Source organism: Dendrobates tinctorius, unplaced genomic scaffold, assembly GCF_039654945.1.
Source record: "Dendrobates tinctorius isolate UK_male_01 unplaced genomic scaffold, ASM3965494v1 ptg000014l, whole genome shotgun sequence".
NCBI lineage: Eukaryota > Metazoa > Chordata > Amphibia > Anura > Dendrobatidae > Dendrobates > Dendrobates tinctorius.
Genome location: NW_027361682.1, coordinates 25,348,630 through 25,359,025, shown reverse-complemented (window position 1 = coordinate 25,359,025; position 10,396 = coordinate 25,348,630).

Below are 10,396 nucleotides of genomic sequence, written 5' to 3'. Positions count from 1 at the left end.
AAGAACAGTCGTTAATGTTTTTCAGTGCAATTGGAGGCCTTGAAGTTCATTTCCTTTGAAAATTTGGAGAAGCTTGTAACTTCAAAGTTCAAAAGATTTGCTCATCTCGCCCAAATATGACGTTTGTAATTGGCAAAATAAGTGCAAAAAACATTTGAGATGAAAAACATTTGGTGCCGATACTATGAATACATGAGAAATTTTTCACTTTTTTTATTTTGTTAATCATCAGCTGCGTTACACTCCTATCTTGGATCCTAACAATGCGGTAACGTTTTCTTATTTTAAAATTGGCTTTGTGCCTATTAAAATGAAATATTGTGAATTACCAATATTTATTCTAGTAGATTACAAGATCCTAGCAGTCGTGTGGGTTTCTAGTCCTGGGAAATAACTATATTTTGGAGTATTTGACTTGTTGAATGCACGTTTGAGCTGTTCTCCAGCCGAGTCTCTGCCCGCGCCAGTAAACATCTCCTAAATTTATCACAGTTCAATCCATGACTTGCAACACAGCCAATGAGTCGACATTGGTGTCCTCAGATACCCTGCAACTCTGCCTATTCAAAATCAGCACAGGGATGGGCAGAGACAAACCAAACCCTACACTTTCCACTGGGACGGTCAGCAGACGTGCAATTCACCGTCAGGCTGCCTTTGTTGGCCTGGAGATTAAAGTGACTTCATTAACCACATGCATTGAAAGGCAACCATCCAGAGATAGCCATTGGGCAAAAACTGGTTTCGCACGTTCATCTGTGGTTTATGGAACCCGACATTTCTTCATGTGATGGGCATGTTAATGACGAAGAATGAGATAGCATACTGGAAAGCTTGGGTCCCAGCCCCTCCTGTATTCCAGAGAGTCTGTTCTTACTCCAAGGTTTTTTGCTAAATAATTTCCATTCGAAAGCATGCTATGAAACACCCTGGAAGTTAAGGAAAGGGGATTAGCACCAGTATCCTAATGCATTGCCTTAATCAGACGCACCCGGACTACAAAATCCTTAACCATTCGTTTCACTCTGTGTGAAATCCCAGGCGATCAAATGCAGAAAATGACTGTTTCGGCTAAAGACGTCTCCATCTCGCTTGGATTTCAGCTGTGTAAATGGTCTACGTCAATTCTACATTACTGTCCCCAAGTACCCTATGCCTCATGTAATAATGAGAACGAGCCCCTATGTAGAGAAAGGTGAAAAACTTCAAAGAATATAACACCCATCATTTTCTAAAAAAAAACAAAAAATAGTGAAAATTCCAAGTACAGAGACAAGTTTTCAATTTTCTTTGCCATGACTGGGCATGTTTGATTTCTCATAGGTATCTATGGGCTCAATTGACTTCAAGAAAACCAATGGAAGACTTTGAAAAACTGAGCATGCACCAAATGAAGATCATTGATCAGAAAAGAAAATATGGCAGATGTGACACTTTAAGATTATAGACTTCATGTTGACTTCTACGGGCTCCATTGAAGTCAATTAAATCTATTGCACTTTGAGCATATGCAGTAACAAGCAGCAAAGTAGTATCTGTGAACGTCTATGGGCTGCACTGACTTCAATGGTGCCCACTGATGTATTTATGAGAAGGTGAACATATGCAAATCGTGGAGCAGCATGGCCAAGGTCGCAACTGTCGAAATTATCCTTCCTAAGCAGCTCTCTTTTATGATTTGGGCATACTCATGGAGTTTTATTGGCTCAATTGACTTTTGCTAAAGTCATAGAAGTCTATAAAAAGTTGACCATGCTCCATTGAAAGCAGATCGCTTTTCAGGAAGGAACATATAGCAGTTGTGGCTCACTGGGATTTTACATTTCACATAGACTTCCCTGGGCTCCATTTAAGTCAATGAAGTCAATTGGAATTTGAGCATACATATTAAGAAGCAGTTCAGTAGTGTCTATGAACTTCTAAGGACTGCACTGACTCAATGGGACCCACTAAAGTATATGAGAAGGTGAGCATGTACAAATTGTGGCAGAGCATTGCCAAGGTCACAACTGTTGAAATTTTGCTTCCTGAACAGCTCTCTGTGAAAATTTGGAGATGATCATGGGCTTTTATGGGACTTTAGTAGAAGTCATAGAGGTCTATGAAAAGTTGAGCATGCTCCAATGAAAGCAGATCGCTGCTCAAGAAGGAAAATTGCATTAGTTGCAGTTGCGACATCGGCGTACGTCTCTGCCCTGACTAAGGAAGAGTAAAGTACTGCAGTGCGCATGCACCAGGATTCTTTGACCTTTCCCAGCACATGCGCACTGCAGCACTTTGCTCTGTCCTAGACGAGGCTGAGAAAAACGCCTGCGCAGAAGTGCGTTGCTGGGGAACACTGTGTAGATCACGTTGATGCATCATCCACACGAAGTACAGAAGGAGGAGGCATCGAAGGAAGAAGGGAGGTACCGGACTAAGACAGCAACGAACATTGGATCGGACAGCCCGCAGATGAGTATAATAAAAGAGGTTTTTCTTTTGTTTCAGGTCAAATTGGGGGCATATACACAGCATATTAGAATGCTATATATGAGGGCTGAAAGGTGGTGGTCTTATTTTATATGGGACAAATCTGGTGACCAATTCCCGCTAAATAACTGAATGATCACTGCTTAATATATCCTATCCTGACATGCTCCGCTGCACCACTGGCACTAGAGAATCAGTGTTTTGGTGGTTTTAATATTTTGGCTAATCAATTCATATTTTATATATTTTGTACAACAAGCATAAAAACCAAAACTGAAGCAGACGAGTAAGACACATGTTCAAGATACAGTCTAGAACAGCAGACACAGAAATTTGGGCCAACCAGGCAATGGGATAAACTACGTCAATGGTCATTGCTGAGAAAAATGATAAATTAATTTGGGAATATGGTTTTCGAGGATTAATACGATTTGAAGTCAGAATGTAAGGTAAACGGAAAGGATTTCAGACCATCTGCATTCTTCATTCTGACTTTTTTCCCTGCTTTCTGTTTAACTAGACATTAAAAAAAATGAAGCTTTATTTTGGCGTCTATGTTTTCCTGACATCGGGCTTGAGAAGAAGTTCTATTAAATTGTCATTGTTCATTTTACTAATGAGACAATTCATTCACCAAAGAGAATATCTAGCAAAGAAAATTCTGCAGAATCGTAAATGTGTCTTCACTCTCAATTTATGTCTACCTCTCATAAATGGAGGGGTTTCCTTTACAGATGAGCAAATAATTTTGATGTGAATTAAAATTGTGTTGAGTTTTAGAAATTTGATGAACCTGGTGAATTTTAACAATTTGCAATTTTGGTTTACACAAGTCTAATATGGCTGTTGCCATTCGCTACATTGCAGAAAGTTACATCAGCCAGAGAAGGCTCACATGCCTTTGAGCGTGGCCAGGGGGGTTTCATATATCATAGCCTGTATAAAAGCAGAGACAGGGAATGCAGCAGTCATTTCGTGGTGATAGTGAGAGAAGATCAGAACTCACAGTTTATCAATACAACAATGGAGACACTTTACAGATAGTGTGTGACAGCACTGCAGTTGAAGAAGATTAGGGTGAGAGGAAAAGAGAATTGTGCCAATTTTTTTTTTAAAAAATGGCAATGCTGCTGAATGTTAATTTTACAAAGATTTGTGTGTCTCTTGTTTCTTAGAAGGTAATTGTTTGTTTCATGTAGTCACCCAATATCCAAATAATATTTCATGCTGGAAGGTACGAGGTGATGTCAAATCAACCAAATTGGTCAAAATAGTGCAATCATGATACCAGTTAAAATCCTGATTTCAGATCTCCATTCTTCCACTGCTCTTTGGCCATTAGGACCTCCACTTAATGAAAAATCATTTTATGGAGTCAAAGATATAAAGGACCCCATTAGATTAGTGTCACAATTGTGTATGAATTGCCTAGGACCTCATCTGCCCAATTTCGGAAAGTCGATCCTTTTGCTCCGAGTGAGAGAAGCATCTGCCAGATGAGTCAGAGCAGAATGGGCATGGAGGATACAGAAGAGATTTGGCCAAATAATCATTTGACTGACATCTCTCCATTGTCTAAGGGGATTAAGGGTCATAGTGCTCATGCCTCAACAGCTCCCATTTGCATCTCTTCAAAAGTAAAGAAAAGCCATAGATTATATTTTAAGTCTATGAAGAACATGGTTGGAGGTGTTTTTATGCCATTACCATCCAACCCCCACTACGAAAGACCTTTGATGTGTTTCTATTGAATAAAGATTGATAGATGATACCACATTCTGTGAGCAGCAAATCAATAATGTGCATGAGCAGGCATTTATCACTCACGTTACAAAGCTATATGGCCGCTTACTAGCATTGGCTTATCTCAATTTTCAAATGTTCTACTTTTTGCAAAAGCTCACAAATAACCTGACATTGTTGCAAATCCTAAACTCTTGCTTCTCTAGATTTTCAACTTTAAAGGGTAACTAAACTTTAAAGAAGGACATCATGGTCGGTTGAATGAATGGAGAAGAAAAAGATGAAGACCAGCAACCCGATGGCTTTATAAAATTAAAATAATGGCGAAGAAGACCCTGGTGAAACTATCTAGGCTTAAAATTGATCTTCCTACAGATTGTTCATCCATCAATTCGCAATGACTTGAGATCGGGCCGAAACCTGATATTATAATTAATAAATAAACAATCCCGTTTGTTGTGGTATAGCCAGCATGGGTCATACAATGATCTTATAGAGAGCAAAAGGATATATCCGTGACAGGTTGGAGCAATCATGGGGGTTTCAGGACATAAACCGTCTACCAGCCGTCAAGACCAGACATGAGCGAACCCGAACTTAAAAGTTTGGGGTTCGTACCGGACAGTTAATGTCCAGTGGTAAACGTTGAACACAGACTTTTCCCAGAAGTCCAATGCAAAGTTAGGAGCTGGAGGAGGTGAGAGAGAGAGACAGGGAGGAGCAGAGAGAGAGAGAGACGGGGAAAAGGAGAGAGAGAGACAGGGAGGAGGAGAGAGAGAGTAGGAGGAGAAAGATGAGAGAGAAACAGGGAGGAGCAGAGAGAGAGACGGGGAAGAGGAGAGAGAGAGTAGGAGGAGAAGGAGGAGAGTGAGACGGGGAGGATGCTAGACAGAGAGACAGTGAGGAGGAGAGAGAGAGAAAGAACGATGGGGAAAGAGAAGACAGAAAGAGAGAGAAAAGTAGGAGGAGAGAGAGATGAGGAGGAGAGAGGGAGATGGGGAAGAGGAGAGCGAGAAAGACAAGGAGGAGGAGAGAGAGAACTTTGCAGCCCCAAAGTTTGGCTCCCCATTCTTTTCAGTGGGGTTCATATTCTGGTTGACCCTCAGGGTACCTTAACCAAACTTTGGAATAAAGTTTGGGTTGGGAACTAGAACCCGAACTTCCACAGGTACGCTCATCCCTAAACAAGACTACTAAACAGTCTAGCCCCATTAGACAATACTTTAATTCTGAAAAGTTGCTGAGAGAAAAATATGAAAAACACAATGTTATATTTTGGCTGATATTTACTTCCTGTGTTTATTTACTAATGGATAATGGAAGTTCCAGAAAAAAAAGTGAGGAGCATAATTCATATCTGTATCTAGACTATGAAGGGTTACTGGCATTACCAGGTTTAGGATCCTGTAAATGAGCCTCATACATACATTAAATCTGCTGGTTAGTGCCAACAGAGGTGTGTGGGATTCAGGAGGGGTACGCAGGAATCCGGAGTGACTGAAAACCATTTAATAGGGCAGAGTTACATCTCAATATAACCTGCACCAGCCAAAAAACATATTTGTAGGCTCTGAGAGCTGTACATTAACACAACCGGGCTCAGAAAAGTTTCTAGGGAACATGTAGTTGTACTCGGTCCAGACATGTACTGCAGCATTAAAAGTGAAGAATTATTTAACACCGCCCTAATAAGAGTCGCGGTTTCCATCTGTAATTTTAATATTAACACATTAAGAAAGGACAAGGAGTAGGAAAAGTGAGATACGTAATCATTTTCTCATAGACGGAGACCATTATTGTGCAGCCATCAGCCAGCCCAGCCTGTTGTTCATACATTACCATTACTATCGATTGTCCTCCAACCCCTTGTTGGATTTCAGACCCAATGTGCTATTGCATTTGCACATTTTTTGGTCTAGTTTTACATTTGCTCTGCATTCTTTTAGTTCTTGCCCTTTTTTATGTCTATTTTATATGTGTTCTATTTTTCTTTTTTTTTCTTTTTGCCATTATTGACGAGGATTGGGGTTTACAGATGTTTATCTGATTCAACGATTGTGACCTTTTGAAAAGTCGCAAAATTTGGCCCAAATGTACTCCAATTCCCCTCTTTCCCCCGGAGTGATTTTATATATGGCAGTTATTTTGCAAAAAAAAAAAAATTGGTGACATTACAGCAGATCGTGTGACGTTTTGTGCAAAAAAAGGTCGTAAACCAGGTTAAAGGAGCATTTTTTATTTTGAGCAAAATTTATGAGCCACGTTTGGCATTTTGATGGATTTGGGCAAAAAAACATCCACAAATAACACAAGGCAATAAAAGAAAATTGACTTAAAAACAAAAATGATAGTGCCCTACGTCTCTACACTTCTGTGCATGCATATAACGTTCAACAGGGTTAGCCCGTCTGGATATTTATAGTGTATCCATATTATATGCCCAAAAAATTCTTAAAGATACACCAATCTCGGAAATATTGCTCCAGTGTGCGCGCAATTTTCTCTATTCATGTTTCTCGGAGCTGCAAAATTGCAAGCTTGGCAGTTTTTGGAGCATCCATGAGAAGAAATGAAGAGTGCAGCACATGTACTCATCTCTCTACTTGCATCTATCAAACACTTATTACTGTATTTGAAAAATAGGCCTGCATCTCCTAAGAATGGAGCTAGAAAAGTGAGTGAGGTGGAGCTGCATTACCATGCATAAAGTGTGGACCGTGGTATTGCTTTTCTTCTAATCCAAAGAAATCTCTTTAACAGTAGAGCCCAAAAACAACTCAACAAACTTAGCAAGTGACTTTGACATTTCTCTAATACAAAGCACCAATTCCTTTGCATTGAGTTAAAGGGAACCTGTCACCAGGTTTCACCCTTCAAATCTGTTCGGAGCTCTGTCTTGGGCTTGAAAATATCTTTACAGGCAGACATCTCTTTGTGCCCTTCAACCCAGCATTCATTTCACTTTGTTTGCACATGCGCCTGTTCTTCTCGGTTATCGGTTTCACCGCTAGCTTCTGTGCAATCTACGCAAAATGAAAGGTACCTCCCAGGATTACAGCAGCAAAAGGTGAAGACAATGGCTCGAAAGTGCCATCAGGACTTGTGCATGCGCAGAAAACAGTTGGTCCTCTTTCCAAGATAAAATCGAACAAATTGTGCATGCGTCGGCTCTATGCTAAGATATGGAGGTCTTGAGTGTTTTATGGATGACACAAGTATCCAGTGATAATGGGCAATAGTTGCCTTCTATGGGAGAGTGTTGTGAGCATGCTCGGTGGCCCATGTAAAAGTCATTCTGCAGTGTGAGAAAAGTAGTGATTTGTGTTTAGCACTAAGATTAGGATCACACGGGCATAGTTTTTCTCATCCAAGAGAATTGAGCCGATTATGCTAATCACAGAGTTTGATCATAGAGAAGATGGAAAAAGAAACTTCTCCATCTTCTCCATTTTGTCAGTCTGTGAAATTGGAACGTACTCAGATTTCATCCGAGTGGAGTTCCATGTTGTCCACAGATTCATTGACTTGCATGGCCGAGTGCAATCTGATAATCGAATACAAGTTGGGCATGCTGCGATTCTTTCCTCAGACCGGCTTGGGGCGAAAATGTAGTCATGTGCATGAGCCCTTGTTGTTAGAGGTGGATCCAATGTCACCTATAAGTAGGTGTGACCTCTCATACCTGTGATGATAATGAGATGACTGCCGAGAAGTGATCTCTATAGAACAGAAAGTGTCTCTCTATTATAAGGTTCAGTGGTCAGTGAAAAATGCAAAATATCAATAATATTCTAGTAAATTTATTATGATTTGAAAATTTACAAATTAGAAGAAAGTAGAGGTGGATCGAATTGACTCATCGGACCTGGTCCATCAGCCACATCAGTAATCGGTGGTGGCCGGTGGATGATAACTCTGATAACTGCACCCTACCTCCCGGCATCCGCGGCTTTTCTTTTGACTGGCATGATGTCATCATTCTGTCGTGATGCCCATGTGATGTGCTTAAGAAGCAGTTTTCAAGGCTTCCGTCCAGCAGCAACAGGTTACTGTCGTGGCCCTTTGAACCGATTAGCATCAACTCTAGCAAAAATTCTTAAAACTTAATTTAAACCACTGAGTTTTTTTCGTTGACGCGTTTCCTTAATTTTTCCCCAAAACTTAGATTGTCCTTAAATCATTGCTGCTTATTATCAGATCTGTATAGTCAGCAAATTATGTATCTATGCATTAAACTAACCCAGATATGCAATGTCTAAATGCAAGATACCAGTGCCCAGACCAGGACCATCTTGTTCCACTAGGGTGGGGTAAACCGCCAACTGCCAATGTCTGCCCTCCGGGAAGTCTTCTCTCAGGCTGCACATTCATTATTCCTTTCCGACAAATTCTGTAAAGAGATTTTCATTGACTATAACTAAAAGGTATTAGAGTACAAGAAAAATACTGCAGCGTATGTGTCACATTAAAGACTAGTCTGCTCCGGTAGACAGGCCGACCTCTAGTGAAATCTATGTTCGTCCTGAATATAAAAGGTAATTACTGAGAATAGCCTGAGATATCTCCGGAGACCGAATCTAAAGAGCAGCCTCCCTTCCCCCTCGTATATACAAAATAATTTCCTGGAGCCAGCATGGCTTGGCTTGTACAGTAAAGTCTCTTCTGATTAGGGAAGGTTGCATTAATAAGAACATACAGTAGTTGAGGGAACCGGGCAGGAGAGTCCGACACACGCGCTCGTCAGAAGTCTGTTTGTGGTTTCAGTGCTGTCAAACAGATGTTGCGTGGCCAGAATGATTCACCAACCTCTGGGAGAGTTATACGATTGGGGGATTTATAATTTATATGCTGTGTTTTCTGCTGAATATTAAGATATCACAGGCTGTAGCCTTGTTCCCCTCTGCAAAGCATGCTGGAAGTCGTAGTTTTGCAACTCCTGGAAAGCCACAAGTTGCAAACATTTTACAAGCAAATGTCTTGAAATTTGAATTCATTGGCTGTACTGAATTTTTCCCTAACTATTCCATTTTGAGTTGAAAAGACATCAAAGCCTCCAAATGCCCTGAAAAGACTCGTGTAGCACTCTCAGATCACCTAGGACTGTATCCAACCCCTTTCGAGCTCGGTAATACAAACACAGACTCAGTAATGTCAAAGTGACCTCAACATGTATGACTATGGACAAACAAATGGCAACTGGTGGTAAGCTGTTGCTCCCACACTAATCTTCTTCACTGTTGTCCTGACGCACACTATTTATACAGTTTCTTCAGTTTTTTTCTGGCTTTCTCTCCATATCCCTAAGGGTAGGGTCACATGACTGTTTTCTCCACATCCAAGAAAAATGGTCTGATCACTGTTATAAGACTTTGATCAGAGTTTGATCAGAGTGACATCAGCTTTTTTGGACATGGAGAAAAAAAAAGTTTCTCCACCCTCTCCATTCTTTTAGTCGGTCCTTCGATTTGGATCTGACACTCTGATCAAAACTGAACATGTGTCATATTTTTCCGTGGACCACTGGGTCCATGGAAAAGGTCGGACATGTGCGCAGCCCCATAAAATACCCAAGGTGAGAGTGCTACCCGTGGTACGAGAAAATCTCTCATATGTACGACCCCAAAAGGTAAGGTCGTGAGAAGGGACGTAACTACAATAAGTGCAATAATCACTCCAGGACCCTGTTGCTTCGCCGTCAAAAAAAGGTCACTTTGAACAATATAAAAAAGCCCAATGCTATTAAAGACTTGCAATAATTGGGGCCCCATTTGAGCTTTTGCCTTATGGCTGTGAGCTGTGGCGCCCTGTCACTATCCAGATTCACCACAAAATTGCTTTTTCATTCCCTGTCTTGGCTTTTATATAAGCTAAGATAGTCCCTCCTCATTATTTGTGCTATACTATGTGATGTGATAAACAAAGTAAAATGCACCAAAATGGCCAACTCAAAAACATTGTGTATGTAGTGTATTACAGAATACACTATAATCTTGAAGCATAAAGAATGCTAACAAAAATAGAAACACACCATGAAATACACCCCAAAAAAAGGTGAAAACCATGGAGTCTGAGGTGCTAAGGCTGTCTAATTTTTAGACAATGCAAGCTAAGACCCGGTTGATAAATCTGGTGCATCCTTAGACTGTCTAGACTATGGGCCAATTCATCAAAGCTTTCTTTC